Genomic DNA, 10,842 nt, shown 5'->3' with positions numbered 1-10,842 from the left:
CCTATACAGCATATTAAGAAGCAGAGACATCACTTTGCCGACAAAGGTCCATCTAGTCAAAGCTGTGATTTGAAAGAAAACGTTTGAACTAGAAACTTTAGAAGGTTGGAAGATAAAGTTAAGTAATTCTCCTCGTCCAGAATTTCTCAATCTTGGCATGACTGACATGTGGGCTGGAAATTCTTTGTTGTGGGAGGCTCTCCTGTGCATTCTAACATGGTTAGCAGCCTCCCTGGCCTCTACTTACTAGATGCCAGTGCATGCCCCTTACCCTGTGGTGACCAACAAAAAGTTGGTGATGCCATCCAACCATCTCATCCTCTGTCATCCCCTTCTCCTCCTGCCTTCAATCTTTCCCAGCATCACAGTCTTAGAGAAAATGGGAGGGAGGAAATTAGCAAAGAAATAATGAAAGGAAAAAAATACAGATAAAGTCAAAAGAACCCTTGAGTATCTAGCACAATCAATGAAAATAGAAACATTCTAAGGCACACCACTGTGAACTTTCAGACTGCTAGAGACAATGGGAAGATTCTAGAAGGAAAAATAGGTCAGATACAGAGGAATGGGAACTCGAAAGGTATTAGATAGTTCAATGGCAATGCTGGAGTTAAAAGACAATGGAACGATTCTCTTAAAAAGCAAAGGGAAAATGATCTGCAACTTATCCAAATGATCAGTCAAGGATGAGAATAGAAAAGAGACATTTTCAGACAGTCAAGCCCTCTAAAAATTTACCTTCCATGCACCCCTTCTGAGTAAGTGACTGGAGTCTGTGCTTTAGCAATGTAAGAGAATAAACAACAAGTCATGTATTTGGGCATTAGAAGATAATGTTGATGGCATTTGATAGATGTGTAGAAGCACATGGGTAAAATTCAGGTTAGATTAGATACATTTTTTAAATGTGAAAAAACAAAGCATTTAACTCCAGAAAAAGCAAGAGGTTTTCAAGAAAGCATTATCCTGGTACCTTACTTGATTCAGCAACACCCTGTATTGACCAGTATATTTTCAAGATGATATAAACCTTAATTACTGACTCGAATGAGAGTTGTGATGTGTCTATGTTAGAAGGAAAGTTGGGGAAAAAGTGAGTGGTGGTGTGGATAGGAGCTAAAAATCCTCAAATATATGACAAGAAGTCAATAACTAAAGTCTAAAACTGAAAATCAAGAAACCTGGGTATAGGTTTTTCATTTAGGAAATGTAGAACACCTAGCAGGTTGTGTGGAAATGGGGTGAAGCTAGGTGTTCTAGAGGGGTAAAGCTAGGTGGTGGAGAAGCTGGTTAGGGGACTGATAGAACTCTTGGGTATTTTTTGTTTAAAGCCTTTAAGAACCACTTGAATTTTCACTTAAATGTATTACTTTCATTAAAAACAAAAATTCAAACAAAGTAAGACATATATATATAATGGAAAGAAAATTTCATAAAATAAGAGAAACAAAAAGAATACAAGACAGAATCTCATCCACCCAGAGATAACCACTCTTAATATCCTAAAATAGTTTCTTCTTGAAAAATTCTGAAAAAGAAATGAAAGTACAAAAAACCTTACACAAAAGTCTTAATACACTAAAACTACCAATTAAGGGAAAACCTGTAGGTGGGAATAGTCATTACTGACGAACTCAACTTTTCTGATCAAAATGTTTGGTGCCATTTTGGTTTTATCTTCACTAACAGAGCAGAATGGAGAATTGAAGTCTCTCCCAAAGTACTTTTGCTTTAATTATCTTGTTATTTCAGGAAGAAACAGCCTTTGGTCTCAGTTTTCCAAACAATTGGCTCTAATTAGAAGTTTAGGAATTTTTGGAAACAGAAATTTATCAGGAAAATTTATCTGAAAAGAATTTCAGTATTATTTATTTTTCTTTTTTTTCAGTGTGGATGGATAATTTCATTTCTCGGAACTGTTTCTTGGAACTGTTTCAGTGAACAAAAATATAAAATGTGCAATCCAGCTTTGCAACCTCATATTCAAAATGCAGAAAAACTTCAGGGTGGTAAAGACAGAATTTGGGGGAACTGTCCTTGAAAAAAGAGTATTGGTTAAAAAAAAAAAGTTAAGAATAGCAATTAAAGATCTAAATGTAAATAGTGAAATGGATATTTTTGAAGAAATTAAGCTGCATTAAAACTTTGAGGAAAACTAGTTAATGTATTCTTCTACCTCCTGAAGGTCATCGAGTTTTAATTAGTTTAAAAGCTTAAAAATTCAACTAGTATTTACTGAATTCCTCTCATATCTCAGGCCTTGTCGTTGATGTATTCACTTACATGCTCTCTATAAACAATCCTGCAGATTTGATGATGCATCAGTAGAGGCTTAACATGAAGGAGTATGGGGGGACTAGAGGATACTGGATTTCTGCAGGTTTAGATGGCGTTGGCTCCTGCTGTGGTGTTAGAGAATATGCATATCAAAGATAATCATGGTGTGTTTATCAGGAAAGGGCAGAGCAACTGTCATGTCACTGAAGACAAGCACAGGACAGAGTCTGGAGGAGTAGTGTTAATGCAGATTCCTGACATTATAGGTGTCCTCTGTACTGGCAGGGCTGATTGCACAGGTGTGCACAACCATCCTGCCCGTGGATAGTTATGAAATACCCGTGTGCCTATGGGGCAGAAAAAGTCGTCAAGGGCTGTGCACATTGTGAAACAACTGTGACGGGACACATTGTAGTCAAAGGGCATTGGTGCGCGGGTGTGTCCCAAGAGCCTTAGAGAGAAAAGGTGAAATGTGTACTGGGGGCCTGCAAGATCTTCCCTGTTTGACTGCAGGGCAGGTTTCTGTCTTTTCTATGTCAGTCTGCAGTCCATTTAGCAAGACACTTCAGAGGTGTCTATGAATTATTATCCCGATTATACTAAAAGATGAAGAAATTGCACCTCAGTGAGGCTCTTTCTAAAAAAAATGTATTTGTGATTTGTTTTGATGTGCAAATTATAACAACCAGAACGTATTTATTATTGTTTTATTCAAAACAATTCTATCGTGTTGATCCAGGACACTTGGAAGTTTCTGAGGCCATATTTAGCAAATCAGAAGAGCTACTGTTTACTGGCAAACTTCTCAGCTAGCTCCCCCTAGAATTCCAAATCCTATTTCCCTGCCCTGACAGCAGAGGGACTCCGCATGGAGGTGGTGTTTTTCTTGGATTCCAGAGGAGGCGGCTTCCAAAGCACTGGCCTTTTCCACAAACGCCCCCTACCCAGTTTGGAACGCACCTGCAGCCCCAAACGGAAACGGCGAGGAACGCGACGTGGCAGGAAAATCAGCAATTGCCCTTTCACCTCCTTTCTGATCGTCAAACCATGGGCTTCAGTCACGCAGAATCTGGACAACTAAAGCAGAACATAAATTTATAATCTGAAAACAATGTTGGTTAAGTGGCGAGCCCAGGTACTGACCGCTGCGAGAACGGACTCAGACCGTAGCTCCACTTGCTAGTTCTGTTACTTGCTTCGGAAAGACGCGGAACCGAACACTGTTCCAAGCGAGGTGTGCTCTTGCAGAATCCCATCGCAGCCCGCCTCGCGTGCTCCCGTTTTTGAGCTCTTTCCGGGACCCAAGTTCCATCACCCAAAGGTCGGCCCCACCGCCCGCCTCGGGGCCCCGCCCACTTTGGCCGGGGGTCGGAGCCGCGGGGAGCCGTAGCCGTAGCCCGAGCGCCGCGGCCCCTTTAAGGAGACGCTCTGCGGTAACTCGAGCCCGCAGTCCGGGCGGCCGCGGCGGCAGCAGTAGCCTCCGCTGCTGTTCCAGCGGCCCGGAGCCCAAGGCTCCCCTGGCTCCCGCCGAGCATCTCGCGGGACGGCTCTGGCCGGCGCCAGCCCTCGGGCCGGGCCGGATGACCAGGCTCCTGTAACCACCCGCCGCCCACTCCCGGCCCGGCTCACTGCCGCCGGCGAGCGAGTCGCCCCGGGACCCGGCACAGGTGACGCGGTTTGGAGAGGGTTCGGAAGGAGGGCGGGCTCGCTTTGCCCAGCGGCTCTCCGCGTCGCAGAGCGCAGCCCGCGGGAGGGGCTCCGCGGCTTCCCGCCCCCGGCCTAGTGAGGCCGAGGGCTCAGGCGCCCGGAGGCTGGGTGGGAGTCCCCCGCGCGGGAGGCGGCCGGGGGTTCCAGGGAGGGCTCCAGCAGGTGTGTGCGACCGGCGCAGCATCATCCCGGCGCGGCGGGCCGCTCTAGGCACAGATGGTGTCCCCGGGCCCGCGGCCCCCGCGTCGCCCGGACTCCCCGCGTTCCAGTCGCGTTTCCCGGGCGGTGTGATTTGGGCTGCTTGGGGCTGCCTGGCGGTGCCTTGGGGTCTCAGCTCAAAGGAGCAGGTGTTTGGGCATCCATGGAAAGCTTTCTTGTTAGAGGCCAGTACACGAGATCAGGTGCATCAAGTAGGTAAGTCTACCCGGTCTCTCACCTCCCCGCTACTAAATAAAACAAGAAGCTTTCATTTACCCTTGCAGTTCTCAAGTGGGTCCCATTTTTAGCCAGCGAGCGCTGAAGAGTCTAGTGGGAGAGGGACTGGGGTCAAAGTCAGAGGGAGAAATTGATTTCTATTTCCAGCTCTACCATTATATCCCGGAGCAAGTTTATTAAACTAAGTGCCTCCGTTTACCCAGCCATGAAATGGGACCCGTAATGCTAGCATTTTCCTATGGCCCTTCGTGAAGGCACTTTAAGTTGTCTATGTTCATGAAAGGGTCGCTGTTGATGGCCAGTGTTTTCTTAGTTGTACACATCTAAGTGTGAATGTGGTACACATTTTTATACGAAATTATAAAATTATCCTTAAAGAGTGATCTTTGATAATGTTTAAATGAATCTGATTCCAATTTGGGGACAAGTTGGAAGAGTCTGTGAGGATGTTATGAGTCGGTGTGTGAAGTAGGGGGAAAAAAAACCCCTGTCACTTTAATAAAATCTTCACCCAGTCATAAATGGAGCTGAGAAAAATGGATCTTAGATTGTGTGTTTTAAGTGAGATACTGCTGTGTGAGCCCAGCAGGGTATAGTTTGGAATGCAGCCTCATCTTTATGTAGCCAGTTAAGATAATATATTACAGAATCCCAGTCCCTTTTTAACTGAGCTGTGTGAAGTAGAGAATTTTCTCCTTGTTTATCTGTCCTTAAATTGGTGAAACTGTATTAGAAAAGCAGACTCTTGCAACACTAGAAAATTTGAAAGATTCCTTTGAGGAAGCATGGATTTTAGTTTACTTGCATCCTCCCTCCTGTGCTATAAGGTGATCCTGATGTTAGTATATTTTGAGCCTGCTTTATTTCTCCTTACCCCTGCAACTCCTTTTTGCCACATTACCTCCCTCCAGAGTTTGAATCCTTATTGTGTGATCTTGCACACCTAAGGGCAGATGCCGCAAACCAAGCTGCTCGGTCAGTAGTGATTTTTTACATTGTTTAACTTTCTGTTCTTGTTCCTTTCACCCTTTGCCTTCTTTATCTTGCTGGAAAGAAAAATGACTCTTCGCAACTCAAGCTGTATGCTTAGCGGTCCCTAGGAATGGCAGGGATCAAGGGGCTGAAACTTTATAGTAAGTTCCTAAAAAGCAAGTCTTCCCCGTAGACCCTAGAATGTGGATTCAAGAGTTTGGCCTGTCTTTTCTTTGATTTTCTAAAATCTCCATCCGAGAGAGATTCATTTGATGAGCAAGATAAACAGAGGCCTCGGGCAGGGAGCCATCAGAAATCTAATTCAGGACTAGATTGATGCAGAGCTTCTTCAGCTAGGAGTAGGGGAGGAGGAAGGGACGACTTGGGAGGGGCTGGAGGGCCCACCCTCCCCAAAACCAGGTGACCAGAGAGATGGTAAGGGAGCTCTGGATTCCTGACTGAGAAATGGGAAAAGGGCCGGGTCACGGAGAGGGGGTTGTGAGGCAGCAAGGAGAATTCTGGAATGTGCCCTAGATGTGACTTACCCTTTCTCCCTTTCACTTTGCGAGTGTTTCTTGCCCTTCCAAGCCTAGCACAGCTGTCCTGCAGTTCTCAGACCTGTTCACCCCCTCCCTTGGTGCTCAAACTGACGTCCCACATGTATGATCCTCCCTCAAAGCTGGCCTTCCATGTGGGAAAGGAAACCGAGCAGTTTGCGTCACAAGAAACCTTCAGACCTCAGTGTCTCTGTGCACCCTTCTTCTCAAATGAATGTCCCACATCCTACAGATGAAGGACTCATCTGGCTTTGTTATCTCTTGGAAGGCTAAAAAGTGGGATACCTAGTTTGATTGAGAAAAGTAAACTGGATGATCTACAGGAGGATTACAGAGAATGAGTTTTTCTGTCGAGGAAGATAATGCGTGAATTGTCTCTGTGAGAACTGTGGGCACTTGGACAAGGGAGGGCAGGCCCAGGGTGGCGTTGTGCTGGACAGCTTGTGCCCTCGCCCTTGAGAGAGGAAAGGAGGCCCACGCTCCCACGGTCACCTGGTGATGCTTTCTCTCCTTCCATTTGCTTTGTGAGAGGAAGAAGATAGCAACATGGAGGTGGGCTAGCCATCTGTTCTCAAGGATGGGAGACAGACTTTAATTCAACAGGAGTGAGCTGTAGTCACCTGGCATTGGTATCAGGTGCTGTATGTGTTACACCAGGGAACATATTACATCAGGAAAGTGAGGTTACTTTTGTAAGAAAATCTAAGGTTATTTCAAGAGTGACTTTGGTGATGTTTTTTTCCTCATTGGAGATGAAAGGTAGCATACAAAGAAATGGAGTCCTGCTGCTCTGGGTTTGTTATTCATAGTGAAACAGTTGGAGATATTGCTAGCAGATCCCAGACCTGAAAAGAGGCCTAGAATACCAAAGGTGTGTGTGAGCATTGGTCTGATCAAGGAGAAGGCAGTCCCTGGCTGGATGAGAAGGAGCTTGTGAGTCACTGTAAAAGGCCAAGGTTTGTGCAAACAGCCGATGAAGAAGACAGCTGGCCGTCTGTTCAGAGCTTGGGGCCGGCATGGAGAAAGCAGTTGCAGCGGGCCCAGCAGCAAGGGGGGTGAGGTCTGACTAGATGGACAAAGGCTTGTTTCAGGCATTTTTGGATTACAACACAGTACAAAATGAGCAGTACAAGTTTCACATTGACTTAGGACATGAGTAAGTATATGTGTATGTGAAACAGGTTTCATGAAGCAATATGTACCCTTACTGAGTATTGCTTCAATTTTCGTTTCTATTTCTACTCTATTTCTGTTTCTATTCTGTGTTCTGAAAAACTCATCAACTTTTAATGGATCACAGTCCACTATTTGGAAACCATTTGTCTAATGGATGGAAGAACAGGACTTCCCAGGTGGCACTAGTGGTAAAGAATCTGCCTGCCAGTGCAGGGGATGCAAGAGACACAGGTTTGATCCTTGGGCTGGGAAGATCCCATGGAGTAGGAAATGGCAACCCTCTCCAGTATTCTTGCCTGGAAAATTCCATGGAGTCAGTCAGGCACAACTGAGCAACTGAGCACACGTTTCTGTTTCTATTCTGTGTTCTGAAAAACTCATTAACAATTAATGGATCACAGTCCACTATTTGGAAACCATTTGTCTAATGGATGGAAAAGCAGGTTGCAGTGGAGTGGGCAGGGCATTGGGCTTGGAGATACTGGAGAGGGTAGGGATGTATAGACGTGGTTGGGAGATCTCTGGACCAGGAGGATACAGGGGGAGTATGGGAGCTCATCTCTATCTGATAGACACCAGACTCATGTTAATGGAGGGCAGCTGGATGGGAAGGTGCAAAAGTAGAACTTCATACCAGTTCTGTCTGCTTCAAAGCAAAACAACTGGTTCTAAGGGAAAAGGAAGTGTGGAAGGAGTAAACTTAGATTTGAAAGTAGTGTCTTTAGATCAGTATGTTTCTCTCCTTAGGTTAAATAAGAAGGCAAATGGACTCAGAACAAGTTGGCTGATGGACTAGGTCACTTTCATCAGCTGGATAGGGAGCAAAGGGCCTCGCAGTGTGTAGTGGGTGGGTGGTTAGGCAGCTTTGGGAAGTTCTTACAGAAGCAGTGGATGGATGTGTTGTTTCAAAACCCCATTTGCTGATCAAACTCCTTAGGAAGTGGCTGCTTGCCTCACAGCAAGTTGGAGAGGTATTCTCATTGCATTTTATAAAAGGGTTAGATTATAAGACTTCCTTTGACATCTATTTCAAGATCTACAATCAAACTGGGATCATTTTCACAGTCTTTGGGATTGCCAAAAAAGCTTTTGGTGAAATAGGTGAGCCAGCACCTTGGAGCTATTTCCACTAGCTCTGCCCTGGTGTTTAATCAAGGGCAGAGGTGATCTGCATGCCTTGGATTTCCTTTTTATAATAATTAACATCTGACTCCAACACCTAACACCCTCACCAGTGGACAAATACAAAGCCAGGAGGAAGACGTACACAGGTATCAGAGATCAGCCGAGTCACTTGCTTACTGCTTGCTTTTATCATCTACACTTTGACCTAGTTGAATCCTTGCTTTGATCCATCTCTGCCTTGTTTGATTTTCTTACCTTGTTGTTTAGTTGCTAAGTCATATTTGATTTTTTTGCGACCCCATGGACTGTAGCCCACCAGGCTCCTCTGTCTGTGGGATTTCCCAGGCAAGAATACTGGTGTAGAGTGGGTTGCCATTTCCTTCTCCAGGGGATTCTTTCTGACCCAAGGATCAAACCCATTGATCTCCTGCACTGGCCAGCGGATTCTCTACCACTGAACCACCAGGGACGACCCTTTCCTCCCTTACTTGATGTTTTCAGTGTCTGACTTCAGCTCTTCTCAGCTTTCTGCTATCTGTCTAATGCTTTCAACCTTGGTTTCTCTGACATCATCTGTGAGGTACAGACATATAGTCTCTACCTGACTGTTCCCATGGAGCCCAGGCTTGGAGTTCACATTGGATCCAGGCCTGGGCTATGTTAGTGTTCACTGTGTCCTGCCATGGTCACTTTAGAAGTAACTGGTACATTGGTAGATTTATGCTTATGGGACTTTGATTTAACTTTAAAATTTGGGGGACATAGAGAAACTATCTTCGTCAAGTTAATTTATTTAAAAGCCTTTCTCCAAATAGGCTTTAAAAAAACCTTTAAAAAGTACAGTTTGAAGGTATAGAAAACCTCTTGTTTGGCAGGTATTTATTTACTGGAAGAGGAGGAAGAAGGAATTTTCATTTGATAAAAAATTTAGAACAAATTAAAAACCCCTCTTTACAAAGTGTTTCATTTTTAGGGACATATTTCCCCATACTCATGTTACTCAGTTAACATGTTTTTCCCTAATACATGTGAAAATATTGAACCAATTATTAATTTAAATGCTCTATAATTTGTTACATGCTATTTTGTTGTTGTTGTTTAGTGGCCAAGTCATGTCTGACTCTTTTTCGACCCCATGGACTGTAGCCCACCAGGTTCCTCTGTCCATGGGATTTACCAGGGAAGAATACTGGAGTGGATTGTCACTTCCTTCTCTAGGGGATCTTCCCGACACAGGGATCGAACCCACTGTCTCCTGCATTGGCAGTTGGATTCTTTACCACTGAGCCACTAGGGAACCCCACATACTGTTTAAAGGACTTATAAATTCTACAGCTATGTTCTGATGGAGAAAGATTCCTTGCCTTTTTGTATTTTGACAACCTGTATGGGTGTTACTGAACAGATCAATTTCTTATATACTTTGTGCAGAAATCCAGGGCAAGATAAAGTCTACAGGGAGGAAGGCCCCGTTGCAGGAAGGGGAGGCCTGGCTGCTTGCAGCAAAGGGAGCATTTTGGGAGTATCCCAGTTTGGTATCTCGCAACAAACTCTTAAGACATTAGGCATTTTGAGAATTTGAGAGTGCATTGTAACCTCAAGTCTCTAAATGTTTTATTCAGTGTTTTTAATTTTTAAATCACAAGAGAGATACTTGCACATTATTAAAAAATTACAATCAGTGTTCCAGAGAATGAAAGTTCATTTCTTCCCCCCGCCCCCAGCTCTTACCCCACCGCCTTTTCGCCTCCAGCCTCAGCCAGTTATCAGTTTGCAGGGTGTAGCTCTTCAGGCCTTCTTTCGGTACAAATACCAGAATGTGCCCAGCTATGTATTTTATGAAAATGTATCATTTTGCAGCAGCTTACCATTCTTTTACACTTTGTAGTATGTGACGGACCTTCTTTTTTACCCTCCTGTTCATTTCAGTGTCTGTATAACTTGGGATAGTGTCTTGTGCGTGTGTACTTAACCATGTCCCTATCATTGGACCTTGAGGTTACTTCTGATAACTAATGCTGAAGTAAACTGTTATACGTGTATCCCTTCACACTCATGTGAATTTGTTCTGAGGATAAAGGATAAAATCATAAGTATACTGCTTGTTTCATAATTCAGGTAGCATAATGCTATCAAAATGTACATATTCTGCCATTTAATTCCCCAAATATTTATTTAACAGTAAAAGCACGACACTGGACACCATAGGGATTTTAAAGTGGGGCAACGCTCAGCACTTGCTTACAAGAGCTTGCTCTCTCTAGAGTAGGGGGATTAGGCCTACACACTGATTATTATGTCTTTAATTATATCCCACCCTGTTCCAAAAATGATTAGGGAAGGCTTACAAAGATGCACACAATACGACAAGATAAAGTAAACTTAGGATAAGTAAGAAAAATAAGTGAAAGGAAAATAAGATGGAGGTATGAGTGAGGCTGTCAAGTGTACTTTGAAGTGCTGTTCTATTCTTCCTGAAAGTTCTGGCCATCAGATTTCCAGCAACCAAAGAGAAGAGGCCAACAATCCAGAATAAGCTCTAAGGTGTCCAGAAGAGAAACCAGATTGGAGAAGCCCATCTATTCCTGATTCG

General features: G+C 44.2%; 1 protein-coding gene across 4 annotated transcripts in view; it reads left to right on the top strand.

Moving 5' to 3' along the window:
* Positions 1-3,691: 3,691 nt before the first annotated feature.
* TLCD4 (TLC domain containing 4) overlaps positions 3,692-10,842 on the top strand; it is a 67,309-nt gene continuing 60,158 nt past the window's right edge. Inside the window, exon 1 of one of the 4 annotated variants that reach the window (XM_055585030.1) lies at positions 3,692-3,944. The gene's annotated coding sequence lies outside the window, so the exon portion shown is untranslated. Of the gene's footprint in view, positions 3,945-4,064; positions 4,399-5,457; positions 5,553-6,895; positions 7,105-10,842 lie in introns of those variants that run through there. The other 3 variants (XM_055585031.1, XM_055585032.1, XM_055585033.1) reach the window with 3 other exon arrangements.

The sequence above is a fragment of the Bubalus kerabau genome, chromosome 6 (assembly GCF_029407905.1).
Source record: "Bubalus kerabau isolate K-KA32 ecotype Philippines breed swamp buffalo chromosome 6, PCC_UOA_SB_1v2, whole genome shotgun sequence".
Lineage (NCBI taxonomy): Eukaryota > Metazoa > Chordata > Mammalia > Artiodactyla > Bovidae > Bubalus > Bubalus kerabau.
The sequence above is the reverse complement of the archived record's forward strand: the minus strand, read 5'-3'. Positions and strand labels throughout refer to the sequence as shown.